We start from the raw sequence: 13,358 nt of genomic DNA on the forward strand, positions 1-13,358 counted from the left end.
GGCCTGTGTTGTTTCCCCATTTTCACACTTGTATTGTGGGTGTTTCTACATGTTGTGGTGGTGTTCATTGGCTAATTGATGTGCACAGCCACGCTCCTCTGGCTCCAACCTTTCTGGGCAGGTCACCTCACCTCTAGGGAATGGGAGCCCTCCATGGATGAAGCCTCACACAGGATCAAATCTTAGGCCTGAGCACACATCAGAGAAGACAGTCCAGAGAGATATGCTGGGCTTCAGACATCCAGCACAATTCCTAGTGTGATTTTTTTCTGCGTGTTGTAGTGGCATTCTTTCATTAGAAAGAGCACGTGGCCGCAAAGTGAAACGGAGCAGCCATGCTCTTTTGGAGCCTCTAGGAGAGCGATTTTGCTGAGCCCTTTTTGGCCCACTCATGAGAGGTTCAGGACACAAGACAGTAGAAAAACACGTACAGGCAACACTCGCAGTCTCTTGCTGTTGGGAACCATGGGCAGGTGCAGATTTTTTTCAGCTTGACATCACAGACAGGGGACCTGCCTTTCTGCAATTTACTGCTGATAGCCAGGTTTCACTCTCAGACTCAGTCTTCCTTGGCATTCTGACCCAGTCTGAATGCCTCTAGGACAGCTATTTTGCTGGGCCCTTTTCGGCCCACTCACGAGAGGTTCAGGACACTGGACTGTAGAAAAACATGCACAGGCAACACTCATAGTCTCTTGCAGTTGGGAACCACTGTGCAGGCACAGATTTTCCGAGCCTCACGTCACAGACAGGGGACCTGCCTTTCTGCAATTACTGCTGGTAGCCGGTTTTCACTTTTGGATGCAGTCTTCCTTGGTATTTTGGCCTAGCCTGAATGCCTCTGGGAGAGCAATTTTGCTGGACCCTTTTCAGCTCACTCATGAGAGTTTCAGGACACAGGACAGTAGAAAAACACGCACAGGCAACACTCACAGTCTCTCACTGTTGGGAAGCACTGTGCAGGCACAGATTTTTCCAGCCTGACATCACAGACAGGCGACCTGCCTATCTGAAATTTACTGCTGATAGCTGGTTTTTACTTTTGGATGCAGTCTTCCTTGGCGTTCTGGCCCAGCCTGAATGCCTCTAGGAGAGCAATTTTGCTGGGCCCTTTTCGGCCCACAAGAGAGGTTCAGGACACAGGACAGTAGCAAAACAAGCACAAGCAACACTCACAGTCTCGCAGTTGGGAACCACTGGGCAGGTGCTGACAAGTGACTTTTATTTTTGAAATTTTATTGGATTGCCTGTAAAATAAGGTTTATATAGCATCTATCATATTTTGTGCCCATGTATATTAATAATATATAATATATATAAATACATTTATATCATATTATAATATTATATTTATATTATACTAAGATAATATGTTGTGTTAATATTAATTAGCTACCATTAATATTTCAGTATATCTAAAGGCCTTTATGACATACCCTTTGGATTTTGGGTGTCATCTGACAGTCACTCCTGGTGGTGTTGGGAGATGTGTAGGGCTAAGGACTGAACCAGTGTCATTTGTATGCAAGGTCAGCGCCATAACCCCTGAACTAACTCTTCAGCCCTCATGACATTTTATGATCGATTTCTTGCATGATTTAAATGTGAATGAAAACTATTTGGATCAAATCTCCATTTAGAGGCTTAGTGGCTTTTATTCAGAGTCCATATATGATGAAGTTTCATCTTCTACTTGATTATCTTCTGCCTTTAAGCAGTTCACTTTCTTCTTCCAGATAGAGTAGTTTTGATGAAAAGACTAAATTTGAAAGTAGTGGAAAATAGCCAAAAAGGGGAGAAAGTACTGTTATCTCCAGAGAAATTATGTGCAGTAAGAAATATATGTACTTTTAGTAATATGTTGATAAAGATTGCAGTTTGATCTTATATTTTATCTTTCAAGAGTGCACACCTTCAAAAGGACTGTCATTTTTGCCTACAACCCCAAAGAACTCTTAGGCAATTTTCTGTTGTTTGAAACTGTGAAACTCTGAATATTTCCATTCATCTGCCTCTTCTGGTGGATAGAAACAGCTGCTTAAAGACTTTCTAGCACCATTGCTCAGTGACTGAAGACAGCTGGGTAAGGGTTTCCACCCAGTGGAACACCTCAAGGCAATTAGAAAGACAATGTAATTACACAAGTTGGAAATAGGTCAGGATTTGGGATAAACACTGGGATGCATGGGGAAAATAGCTTTGGGATTTGAATTTCTCTAGAGTTAGAAGTTATTTGGGTTGGTGTGGCTGGGGGCTTTCTTTGTTTTATTTTGAACACTTATGCAGAAAAAGAGCAATTCTGAGCATTTTCTCTAGGTATAAATTTGGGTAATGCTGGTTGTCAGTGTAACTTATGGACCAAGAAAAAAAACAAGATATCAAACTGGTTATAAAGTTAGACCTATGTTTGATTATTTCTCTTCTACTTAGCTGAGTTACCTAAACCAACATATTTTATAATACAATATAATTTATGTCATTTTAATTTCTTTGTTGAGTATATTAAGAATTCACACAGGATTTTATGGATTAAATAAAAAGATGAAGACAAAATGATCACCATAGTGATAGATATTTGGGAAATAACTGAACAGCGTGTGACAAATTGCTAAGCTGAGCCTTTGGTCACTATAGTGTAACCTGCTATGTCCCTCTCTCTCATTACTTGAATGTTTCTTGCATAAAAACCACATTCAATTGCCATACATGCAAAACATTTATTTTATTAAGTACATAGATCTTTATTAGAAAAATGGACCTGAACATGTAAAAACCAGATAGTTGACAAGGAAAAGAGACTAGTGTTGTTCAGTTAATGATTATCATTCATAGATATATAGAGAACCTTTCCCATGGAGTTGATTGTATATGACCTGTGAACCTTGACATTTCCCTTCCCAATATTTATCTCTCTGTTTCTTTATGCCACACTACCACCAGCCCCCTCATAGCACTCCAAAATATCTTTGCAAAATTTTGTAGTATTTGTAAAAACAAGAAAAACCATAAATTCAGACTTTATATTTGAGGCTCAAGCTGTTGAAAGAATGTAGACTTCTAGAGTCATATGGCACACTGAGTAGCATAAGTACAATTTTAGTGGAAAGGGGTCAAGGCCTAGAAACAGTCAAATCTTGAATCTTCTATGTGATCTTTATTACTTACTATGTTATCTTTATTAGCTCATATAATTTAAGCATCAGTTTCTTTATTTAAAAGTTAGAGATTCTAATATTCACACAGTGATATTTTCAGTAGATTACAGGAGTGAACTGAAAGAATTTGGTGCTAGGTTTGCAGGTAATATGTAATAAGTATGTTCTTATTTTTAAAAGATTATTATTATTGGTAGTGTACCCCTAAACTCATGTAAAATTTTTTATCTGGTTTTTGGGCCATACCCAGTGATGCTCAGAAGTTACTCCTGGTATGAGCTCAGAAATCACTCCTGGATTGGGAAACCATATGGGATGCCAAGGATCAAACCCAGGTCTGTCCTGATTTAGCTGCACACAAGGCAAACACTCTACAGCTGTGATATCCCTCCAGCCCCAGGTCATGTAAAATTATATACAGAGTGAACTAGTGTTACATAGTACTATAAAAGTATGTTGTTTTCAACTATTTTAGATCCCAAGTTACCTCAAATACTGATGCAGCCCAAAGGAATTGTATTTCAGTTGAAGAGATGACATACAATTTAAGACAAAACACCAAAGTACTAAACAGAAGGCACCATTTTCATGACAAGGTTAATTCTGTGTTGGGTAACTAGGTAAGTCTTATGGAGGTAAAATCTTAAGAATAGGATTCAGTGCTCGCTTTGGCAGCACATATACTAAAATTGGAATGATACAGAGAAGATTAGCATGGACCCTGTGCAAGGATGACATGCAAATGCGTGAAGCAATCCATATATTAAAAAGAAGAATAGGGAGAGGCCTAGGGAGCGCACCCCCCAAAGATTGCATTTTGAAGCTGCTGAGTAAGTACATTCTGGCTGTGGGGTTCGCTGTCCAATAAGCTGAGGTCTCTGGCCTGTGAAGTTTCATTCCAGTTACCAAGTTTATTAGTCTTGATATTTTGGTTTGGAGTTTGTTTGTTTGTTTATACTTTCATGTTTCTTGATTTTTATTTATGGTTTGTTCAGTTTGTTCCATGTATTCTTTGAGTTCCTTGAACATACTCCAAATTTTCTCTCTCAAATCTTTCTCAGAGAGGCTACATTGATGGCTGGTACTTATTGGATCTTTATATCCATTATATTCATTTTCTAGTCATGGTGTGTTCTATGATGTTTTTTTCATAGTGTCCTTTGCAGTGTGTTTTTTCTATGTGTTGTGCTGGTGTACATTGATTAGGGCATAACTAAGGCTCTGTGGCTACACTCCTCTGCTTTTGTCTTTTTATCACAAATTCTAGCCAGTGGCTGTGACTTAGAGTATAAATAAACCTGGATTATTTAATGAATTTTTATTACAAGGGTTCTGCAGCATCTATAGAACTGAAATTGAGCAGGCAAAAGCTCTTACTCAATGTTTGTAGCTGCTAAAGCTTTGCAACTCACTGTCATAGTTAGCAGGTCTAGTCAGAGAATGTGTTATGTTCTTGAGTGCCCAATATTACTTATATCACCAAAAAGTCCTGTACAGCTACTGGGTGATTGACATTTTAGAACATTTAGCTGTAACTATAATGCCAAAATAAAGCAGACCTAGGTAGTTCCCTATAGTGTGAGGGTTAAGTATTTTGTAAGGCCTGTGACTCCAAGTTTGAAGAAGACTGAATCATAATCACATGCTCAAAATCTCAGGTGCCTAAATTAAGCATCCAATGTAGGTTGATCTGGTCAGCAAACAAAAGTTTGAGCTTGTAAATACCTGGTGCACATGTGCATGCAGTTTGAATAAGTTTTGAGGCTGATCGATGACTCAATGGTCACTGTGCACCTAATGAACCTAGACACTAAATTTGAGCCAAGTTTGATGGAAACCAAAAGTTACAGTCATATGTTGACTAGTGAAGGCTGTGTGTCAAATTTGAGCAGCATGGGTGACCAGGATTCAAAATTATAAGTCCACAGGGGTACTTGTGCACCAAGATAAAGAGGAACCAAAAACAAAATTGATAATGCCCAGTAAGTCTGCCCTGCTGTGGTGAAACAGACCTAAGCATGGCAGGGATCCTGTGTATTGGGCAATCTTAAGAGTCTGGACCTGTGTTACAGAGCCTTTCCTTTAGAATAAATGGTAGCACAGCAAACAGTGGGGGATCTTCTGCTAAATGGACGTTAGAGATGTCTATAGTCTGTTTTCTGACTGAAGAGTTTGACCAGTTAGCTAACTTTCTTATTAATTTGGAATGGCTAGGTCTGTCTGCTGGGTTTAAATAAGTGTGTTTCAGTTAGCTTCGTTATTAGTTAGGTGTGACTAGAGGTCACCATAGGAATTTACCTGCAGTGTCTCTTTCTGAGCAGGCTAATAGGGTTTTCCTAACAAGGTTGAGAGAAGTCACTTAAATAGTATCTACCATGACTCCATTACTATGGCAACTGGTATACAATATGGTGTCCACCAGCATAATCAAAAGAAATGACCAGCATGGAGCCTACCAGTGACATATTGTTTGTATTTTGGGGGGCCACACCTGGAGGTTCTCAGGAGTTCATCCTGGCTCTGTGTTCAGAAATCACTCTTAGCAGGCTCTGGGGACCATATGGGGATTGAACCTGGTCCATCCTGGGTCATCTGCATGCAAGGCAAATGCCCTACCACTGTGCTATTGCTCTGGCCCTGACTGATCCTATTTATCTCCTTTCATTTCAGTTTTGTAAGAACTGTGGACGTGGGAACTCTTTTGAAATCCAGGGTAATGTCTACACTTTAAAATCTATTTGCATCTTAGTTAGTGCTCAGTGGAGGGGTTCCTTTTCTTGTGGAGTGCATTTCTCTCTGCTGTGAGATTTTTTTCTATCCCTTGTTCATTGGCATTTCACATTTATTTATATGCTTTATACAAGTCTTAGTGTAACTTTTCCAGTGATTACAGAAGGATACAAGTATAGATTCCTCCTTTCTGGACATTTTGGTCCCTCCTCTAAAAATATCTTTTGAAAATCTGACTTATTCAATTGTTCCTTCCATTTCGTTAACATTTATTCAGAGATTTTTTTTTAAATAAGGCTTTATTAAGCCTATTCTTTACTAAATATCCAGACACTAACATGGAGATAAAGCAGTGAGGTAGATAAAAAGAATGAGTTTCAAGAAGGAAGGAGAGGAGATATGAGGAAAGGAAGTGAGAGATAAAGAGAGATAGAAAGACAGACAGAATTTTTTTATAACAGTTTATTTTTTTAAATCTTTTTTTATATTTCATTTAAACACCTTGATTACATACATGATTGTGTTTGGATTTCAGTCATGTAAAGAAACCACCCATCACCAGTGCAACATTCCCATCACCAATGTCCCAAATCTCCCTCCACCCCACCCGACCCCCACCTATACTCTAAACAGGCTTTCCATTTCCCTCATACACTCTCATTTTTAGGACAGTTTAAAATGTAGTTATTTATCTAACTAAACTCACCACTCTTTGTGGTGAGCTTCCTGAGGTGAGCTGGAACTTCCAGCTCTTTTCTCTTTTGTGTCTAAAAATTATTATTGCAAGAATGTCTTTCATTTTTCTTAAAATCCATAGATGAGTGAGACCGTTCTGCGTTTTTCTCTCTCTCTCTGACTTATTTCACTCAGCATAATAGATTCCGTGTACATCCATGTATAGGAAAATTTCATGACTTCATCTCTCCTGACAGCTGCATAATATTCCGTTGTGTATATGTACCACAGTTTCTTTAGCCATTCATCTGTTGAAGGGCATCTTGGTTGTTTCCAGAGTCTTGCTATGGTAAATAGTGCTGCAATGAATATAGGTGTAAAGAAGGGATTTTTGTATTGTATTTTTGTGTTCCTAGGGTATATTCCTAGGAGTGGTATAGCTGGATCCTATGGGAGCTCGATTTCCAGTTTTTGGAGGAATCTCCATATCACGTTCCATAAAGGTTGAACTAGACGGCATTTCCATCAGCAGTGGATAAGAGTTCCTTTCTCTCCACATCCCCACCAACACTGTTTATTCTCATTCTTTGTGATGTGTGCCATTCTCTGTGGTGTGAGGTGGTATCTCATCATTGTTTTGATTTGCATCTCCCTGATGATTAGTGATGTGGAACATTTTTTCATGTGTCTTTTGGCCATTTGTATTTCTTCTTTGTCAAAGTGTCCATTTCTTCTCCCCATTTTTTGATGGAATTAGATGTTTTTTTCTTGTAAAGTTCTGTCAGTGCCTTGTATATTTTGGAGATTAGCCCCTTATCTGATGGGTATTGGGTGAATAGTTTCTCCCACTCAGTGGGTGGCTCTTGTATCCTGGGCACTATTTCCTTTGAGGTGCAGAAGCTTCTCAGCTTAATATATTCCCATCTGTTAATCTCTCCTTTCACTTGCTTGGAGAGTGCAGTTTCCTCCTTGAAGATGCCTGTAGTCTCAATGTCCTGGAGTGTTTTGCCTATGTGTTGTTCTATATATCTTATGGTTTTGGGTCTGATATCGAGGTCTTTAATCCATTTGCATTTTACCTTCGTACATGATGTTAGCTGGGGGTCTACGTTCAATTTTTTGCAAGTGGCTAACCAGTTGTGCTAACACCACTTGTTGAAGAGGCTTTCCCTGCTCCATTTAGGATTTTCTGCTCCTTTATCAAAAATTAGGTGATTGTATGGACAGACAGAATTTTTGAAGAATTCCAATACTGTGTAATGATAAAGAAAAACCACTCTGCAAGATATTCTAATTCATAAGTGTGTGTCTGACAGATGGTCAGGAACTTCTTATCAAGAAAAATGACTCTAAATTGAAATCTAAGAAAAGGAGTTAGTTAAATAGGTAAATGTGGTAAAGGAATACTGTATTGAATGGAAAGAGGCAGCATGTCTGACTAGCTTAGAAGTGCAGATCATGGTGGGCTCAGTTCATTTTGGTGGCAGGAAATGTGAACTGTATTGCAAACCAAAGTGTTTTAAAGGAGTTAAAAGGAAGAGAAAGAGAAGGAAAAGAAATAAAGAGAGAGAGAGAGAAACTATGCCCCAGAAACAGGCAGGGTAGAGAGGATTGGGGAGGGTGTGAGGAAAACTGGGACACTGATGTGCAGGAAATGTGACTGGTGAAGGTTACTATACATTGTATGACTAATTTAATTAGGAACAACTTCATCTGTGAAAAAAAAAGCAACTGCATTCATTATGTAATCCTTGAAACAGTGTTCAAAAAAGTAATTAAACAAAAAGAATTGTCAGTTCAAAATTGGCAGAATTTTGAGTGCAAAATGGCAGCCTTTGGAGATCTTAAGGATTAGAAATATTCTTGCAAAATATGCTAGAGTTTATACTTTGCTTAGAGGTCCTAAAAGAATTTAAGTAGTTTTTGATTTTTACGTTGAGGGACAGAGTATATATATCTTACATTTATATATATATATATACATATATAACATGATTACATTTTATTTTCTATAAAGAATTCCCAGTAGGTTGAAAAATGAGGACTGGAGGAAGCAATTACTTTAAAGTGAGTGCAGTTTTCTAGGCAAATGTATCCATTTGCCTTTATGAAAACTTGATCCAAATGAAGAGATAGGAAGATGACCTATTACCCTCTTAATGTGGTTGATGGATGTGTGGGGGAAATATCATGTGGTTTATATTCATGAGGGACTATCTATAGCAGTTGCTAAAAGGAACCAGACATTTGGTTTATTCCCAGTGGGAATAAGAGTTTCTATTTCCTGTTCTGGAGATGCTGGGGCTCTTATATCACCATATTTTCCGGGTACCAGGAAGCATCTCACAACATTATTCCAGAAATGGTTGTTTTCCTTTCTAACACACTTGGCCTGTAGATATATCAAGTAGGAGGAAACAGTGCTTATTTACTCTAATAAGACACAAGCCTGCAGTATCGGTTTCATGGAACTACACGTAGTGTAGCTGATTTGACAGCAATTGAATGCACTGGTGAACTTTTTACTTTTTTTCTCTAGGAAATAAGAGTAGCAAACAGCATGGTATTGGAGTGTTTAAATGCATTGTCTCTGGTACCCTCATCCAGTGGAACAGTCCTGCAGATTCATAAACGATATTTGGAGCTAATTTTCTTGATCTTGGGAATGTGTAGTTTCTCTTCTCTGTTATTGGCTATTTGCTTCTGCTATGGTTGGAGAAAGGAGAAGATAGTGTGAATTAGTGTTGGCTTGTTCATGATGAGACCCCAATCTCAGGCCTGTGGAATTCAGGGAGGGAATGAGAAAAACTGGACATGAAAATCAGTCACTAGCTGATGAATGACTTGCTTCTGGAACCCATTTTACTACAGTATTGGGGTTTTTAATTCTACATAAAAATCATTATACAATTACTAAACATTAATCCTATATATGTTACTTGTATCAAAAGATCTGTGGGTTAGTTTGGGCATGGGTTAACTTTTACTTTGTTTAGAGATTCATCAGCTTGATATCAAGGTTTTGGTGTCTTTACCTAAGGACTCAAACTAGGGGAAATTGGAAGAAATAATTTTCTTGTCCCTACAGGATTGGATTTCTACTTTTTTGCTGGATACCAGCTGTAGGGACTGAGCTCCCAGAGGCTGCCTATTCTCCTGTACCCAGAGCCCTCCTCTCCATACTATTCCACTTTATGTCCAATAGAATAATCTCTTTCTCTTTTTAAATTCTTCTCAGACTGTTCTTTTAGGCATTACTTGATTAGTCAAGTGCATTCAGGATAATCTATTGATAAACTTAATTATAGCTCTTAATTCTATTGATTATATTATATATATTATATATTGATTATAATATATATTATATCCCTTTGATTATAAAATGGAGCATTTTTGTATCCTATCTATAAGTTCTGTGTGTGTGTGTGTGTGTGTGTGTGTGTGTGTGGTTTTTGGGTCACACCCGTCAGTGCTCAGGGGTTACTCCTGGCTTCATGCTCAGAAATTGCTCCTTGCAGGCACCGGGACCATATGGGATGCCGGGATTCGAACCGATGACCTTCTGCATGAAAGGCAAATGCCTTTCCTCCTTGCTATCTCTCCGGCTATCTATAAGTTCTATTTTGCTTTTACAGGAGGGATCTAGGAAGCTAGAAATGAATGGGTTATGTCAGAATTTTTCCAACTACAAACATTTACTAGGTAAGCCCTTTAAATGAATGGAAAGTATTCCTAGCTTGAAAACTAGGTCTTGGGGCTGGAAAGTTAGCACAGCGGTAGGGCATTAGCCTTGCTTGCAGAAGGATGGTGGTTCGAATTCCAGCGTCCCATATGGTCCGCTGAGCCTGCCAGGGGCGATTTCATAGCGTAGAGCCAGGAATAGCCCCTGAGAGCTGCTGGGTGTGACCGAAAATCAAGAAGAAGAAGAAGAAGAAGAAGAATAAGAAGAAGAAGAAGAAGAAGAAGAAGAAGAAGAAGAAGAAGAAGAAGAAGAAGAAGAAGAAGAAGAAGAAGGAGGAGGAGGAGGAGGAGGGAAGGAGGAGGAAGGAGGAGGAGGAGGAGGAGGAGGAGGAGGAGGAGGAGGAGAAGGAAGAGAAGGAGAAGGAGGAGGGAGAAGGAGAAGGAGAAGGAGGGAGAAGGAGAAGGAGAAGGAGAAGGAGAAGAAGAAAGAAGAAGAAAGAAGAAGAAGGAGAAGGAGAAGGAGAAGAAGAAGAAGAAGAAGAAGAAGAAGGAAGAAGAAAGAAGAAGAAAAGAAGAAGAAGAAGAAGAAGAAGAATAAGAAGAAGAAGAAGAAGAAGAAGAAGAAGAAGAAGAAGAAGAAGAAGAAGAAGAAGAAAGAAGAAGAAGAAGAAGAAGAAGAAGAAGAAGAAGAAGAAGAAGAAAGAAGAAGAAACAACTAGGTCTTGATGATATCTGAACAGGTAGAGCTTTCAATGATATGATGCTTGTTGTTTCTAACTGTGAAGTACTGTGGACACATGAGAAATTCTGTCCCAGAGATCAGGTACTTTCTGATTATATTTTTTCTTATACTCATCACTAAACAAAGTTTTAAATAAGACCAATTATTAGTTTTAAATAACTATTATTTAATTATTAGTTTTAAATAATTACCAATTATTACTGTATATTTAAGTGCTTTATATATGTTATATATGCTATATATATGTATGTATGTGTATATATATATATATATGACAACACCAGTATCACTCAGGCTTTATTCCTGGCTCTGCACTCAGATATCACTTCTGGCAGGCTCGAGTAATCATATCAAACCTGGGTTGGCCATTTGCAAGGCAAATACCTTACCCACTATGATACACTTGATATACTCCAGCTCCAAAGCAGTTTATATATTTTATTGTTACTATTATGGAGCTAAAGGTATGAGCAACTGTATCATTTTTGACAGGTGTCTATGGGTGTCTATGGGAGCCATTTCTAAATGTTTATAAGTACTCTATATAAAGGAAAGGTAGAGGCCTCTGAGGCCTGGATTTGCTACAGAGTGAGAAAGGGACAGAGACTTAGAATGGGATTTTATGACACATAAGATTTGGGAATAACTGTTATAATTAATCTTCAATGTCCCCAAGTCTTAATTCCTGCTGCTCAGGTTAGCCTTTTTTTATCCCTTGACATTTCTCTTATTATTGGTTTACATATTTATTTATTTATTTATTTATTTATTTATTTATTTGCCACACTGTTACCCAAAAGGCTCAGGGAAAATTCCTGGTTCTGTGTTCAGGGTTCCATATGGGGGAGTGGAGACTGAACCTAGGTCTGCCCCATGCAAGGCATACATCTTACCTGCTCCAGCCTCTACACCTTATTTTTATTTGTTTATTGGAGAAAAGTTTTGAGAACCTTATTTAGAAAGATATGAGTGGAGAGAAGGGGAGACATGTATGTTCAAGAGAGAAACAAACTTTTGAAGAATATAAATAGGCAAGCAAAACAAAAAATAGGACAAGTTGAAGTACTTGTTCAAGGGAGAACTTGATGTGAAGAGCAAGCCTCTTCATTTTATTTTTAAATAGTGCAATTAGGTGTTTTACTCTGAAGATGGTCTTTCTTTTTCTTTTCTTTATTGAATCACCAAAAGGTACACATTTACAAAGTTGTTTCATATTATGGTTGAGTTTCATGCAATGTTTTAACATCCATCCCATCACAAGGGTACACTTTCCTTCATCAATATATCCAGTTTCCCTCCCTGCCTCCTCCCCGGCATGCCTCTTTTCTTCTCTTTGGATTTTTTTAATCCGTTTTTTCTTTTAGGAACTGTGATTTGCCATACTGTTACTGAAAGGGCATCATGCATATAACTTTTCCTCCTTTCAGGATCCTGAGTGATCTTTGCCAATTATCATTGTTATAATGGTCCCTTCTCTGTTTTAGTTGCACTCTGCCCTTCCCCCCTTGTAGCAAGATTTATACATTAGGTCAGTCCTCCTGGCCCATATTTCCATTGTCGTGGGAATTATTCTCAAATGATTTTTTAAATCATTTTTATTTGACCAACATGTCTCATACTATTTTTGTATCCCACAAATCAGTTTGATAATTCTGTTTGTTCCTGTCATATCATTCAGCATGACACCCTCCATGTCTTTGTATATGCAAATTCCATGACTTCATTTTTCCTAATCGCTGTGTAGTATTCCATTCTATGTATGCAATATAGTTTCTTTTATTCATTCATCTTCTCTTGTGTACTTCAGTTATTTCAAGATTCTGATCTTTCTATTTATGAGTATCAAGGTCACCATAAAATTTGGAACATAGTTCTCATAGTTCTTTCTGTATCTTTTGGGACTTAAGAGATAAGTTGCTCATAAAATATATATACACTAAATGCAGGAGAGATAGCACAGTAGTAGGGAATTTGCCTTGCATGCAACTGATACAGGACAGATGGTGATTTGAATCATAGCATCACATATGGTACCCGAGCCTGCTAGGAGCAATTTCTGAGCACAGAGCCAGGAGTAACCCCTGAGTGCTGCCAGGTGTGACCCAAAAACAAAACAAATAAAAAGGAAAAACACAAAAATATATATACATTAAATGATTAATTTACACATAAGTTAATATGAACACACATATATGTTTTGAATTTGAAACCTATTTTCCATGAACATTTAGAAAAAATATTAATGACAAAGCAGAGACTTTGAAATTTTGGTCATTTATTAACAAATATTTATTGATTGCCTCTGAATTCTAATGATTTAATTATTGATGATACTGGGAGTATATTATATATTATTTGCTTAAAATATCACCTGT

The 13,358-nt window shown here is 37.9% G+C and overlaps 1 non-coding gene across 1 annotated transcript; it reads left to right on the plus strand.

The window, feature by feature from the left end:
- Positions 1-3,814: 3,814 nt before the first annotated feature.
- Positions 3,815-3,921, plus strand: LOC126029105 (U6 spliceosomal RNA). The gene has a single exon (XR_007502758.1). It is a non-coding gene; the product is annotated as a U6 spliceosomal RNA (small nuclear RNA).
- Positions 3,922-13,358: the final 9,437 nt, after the last annotated feature.

The sequence above is a fragment of the Suncus etruscus genome, chromosome 14 (assembly GCF_024139225.1).
Source record: "Suncus etruscus isolate mSunEtr1 chromosome 14, mSunEtr1.pri.cur, whole genome shotgun sequence".
Classification (NCBI taxonomy): Eukaryota; Metazoa; Chordata; class Mammalia; order Eulipotyphla; family Soricidae; genus Suncus; species Suncus etruscus.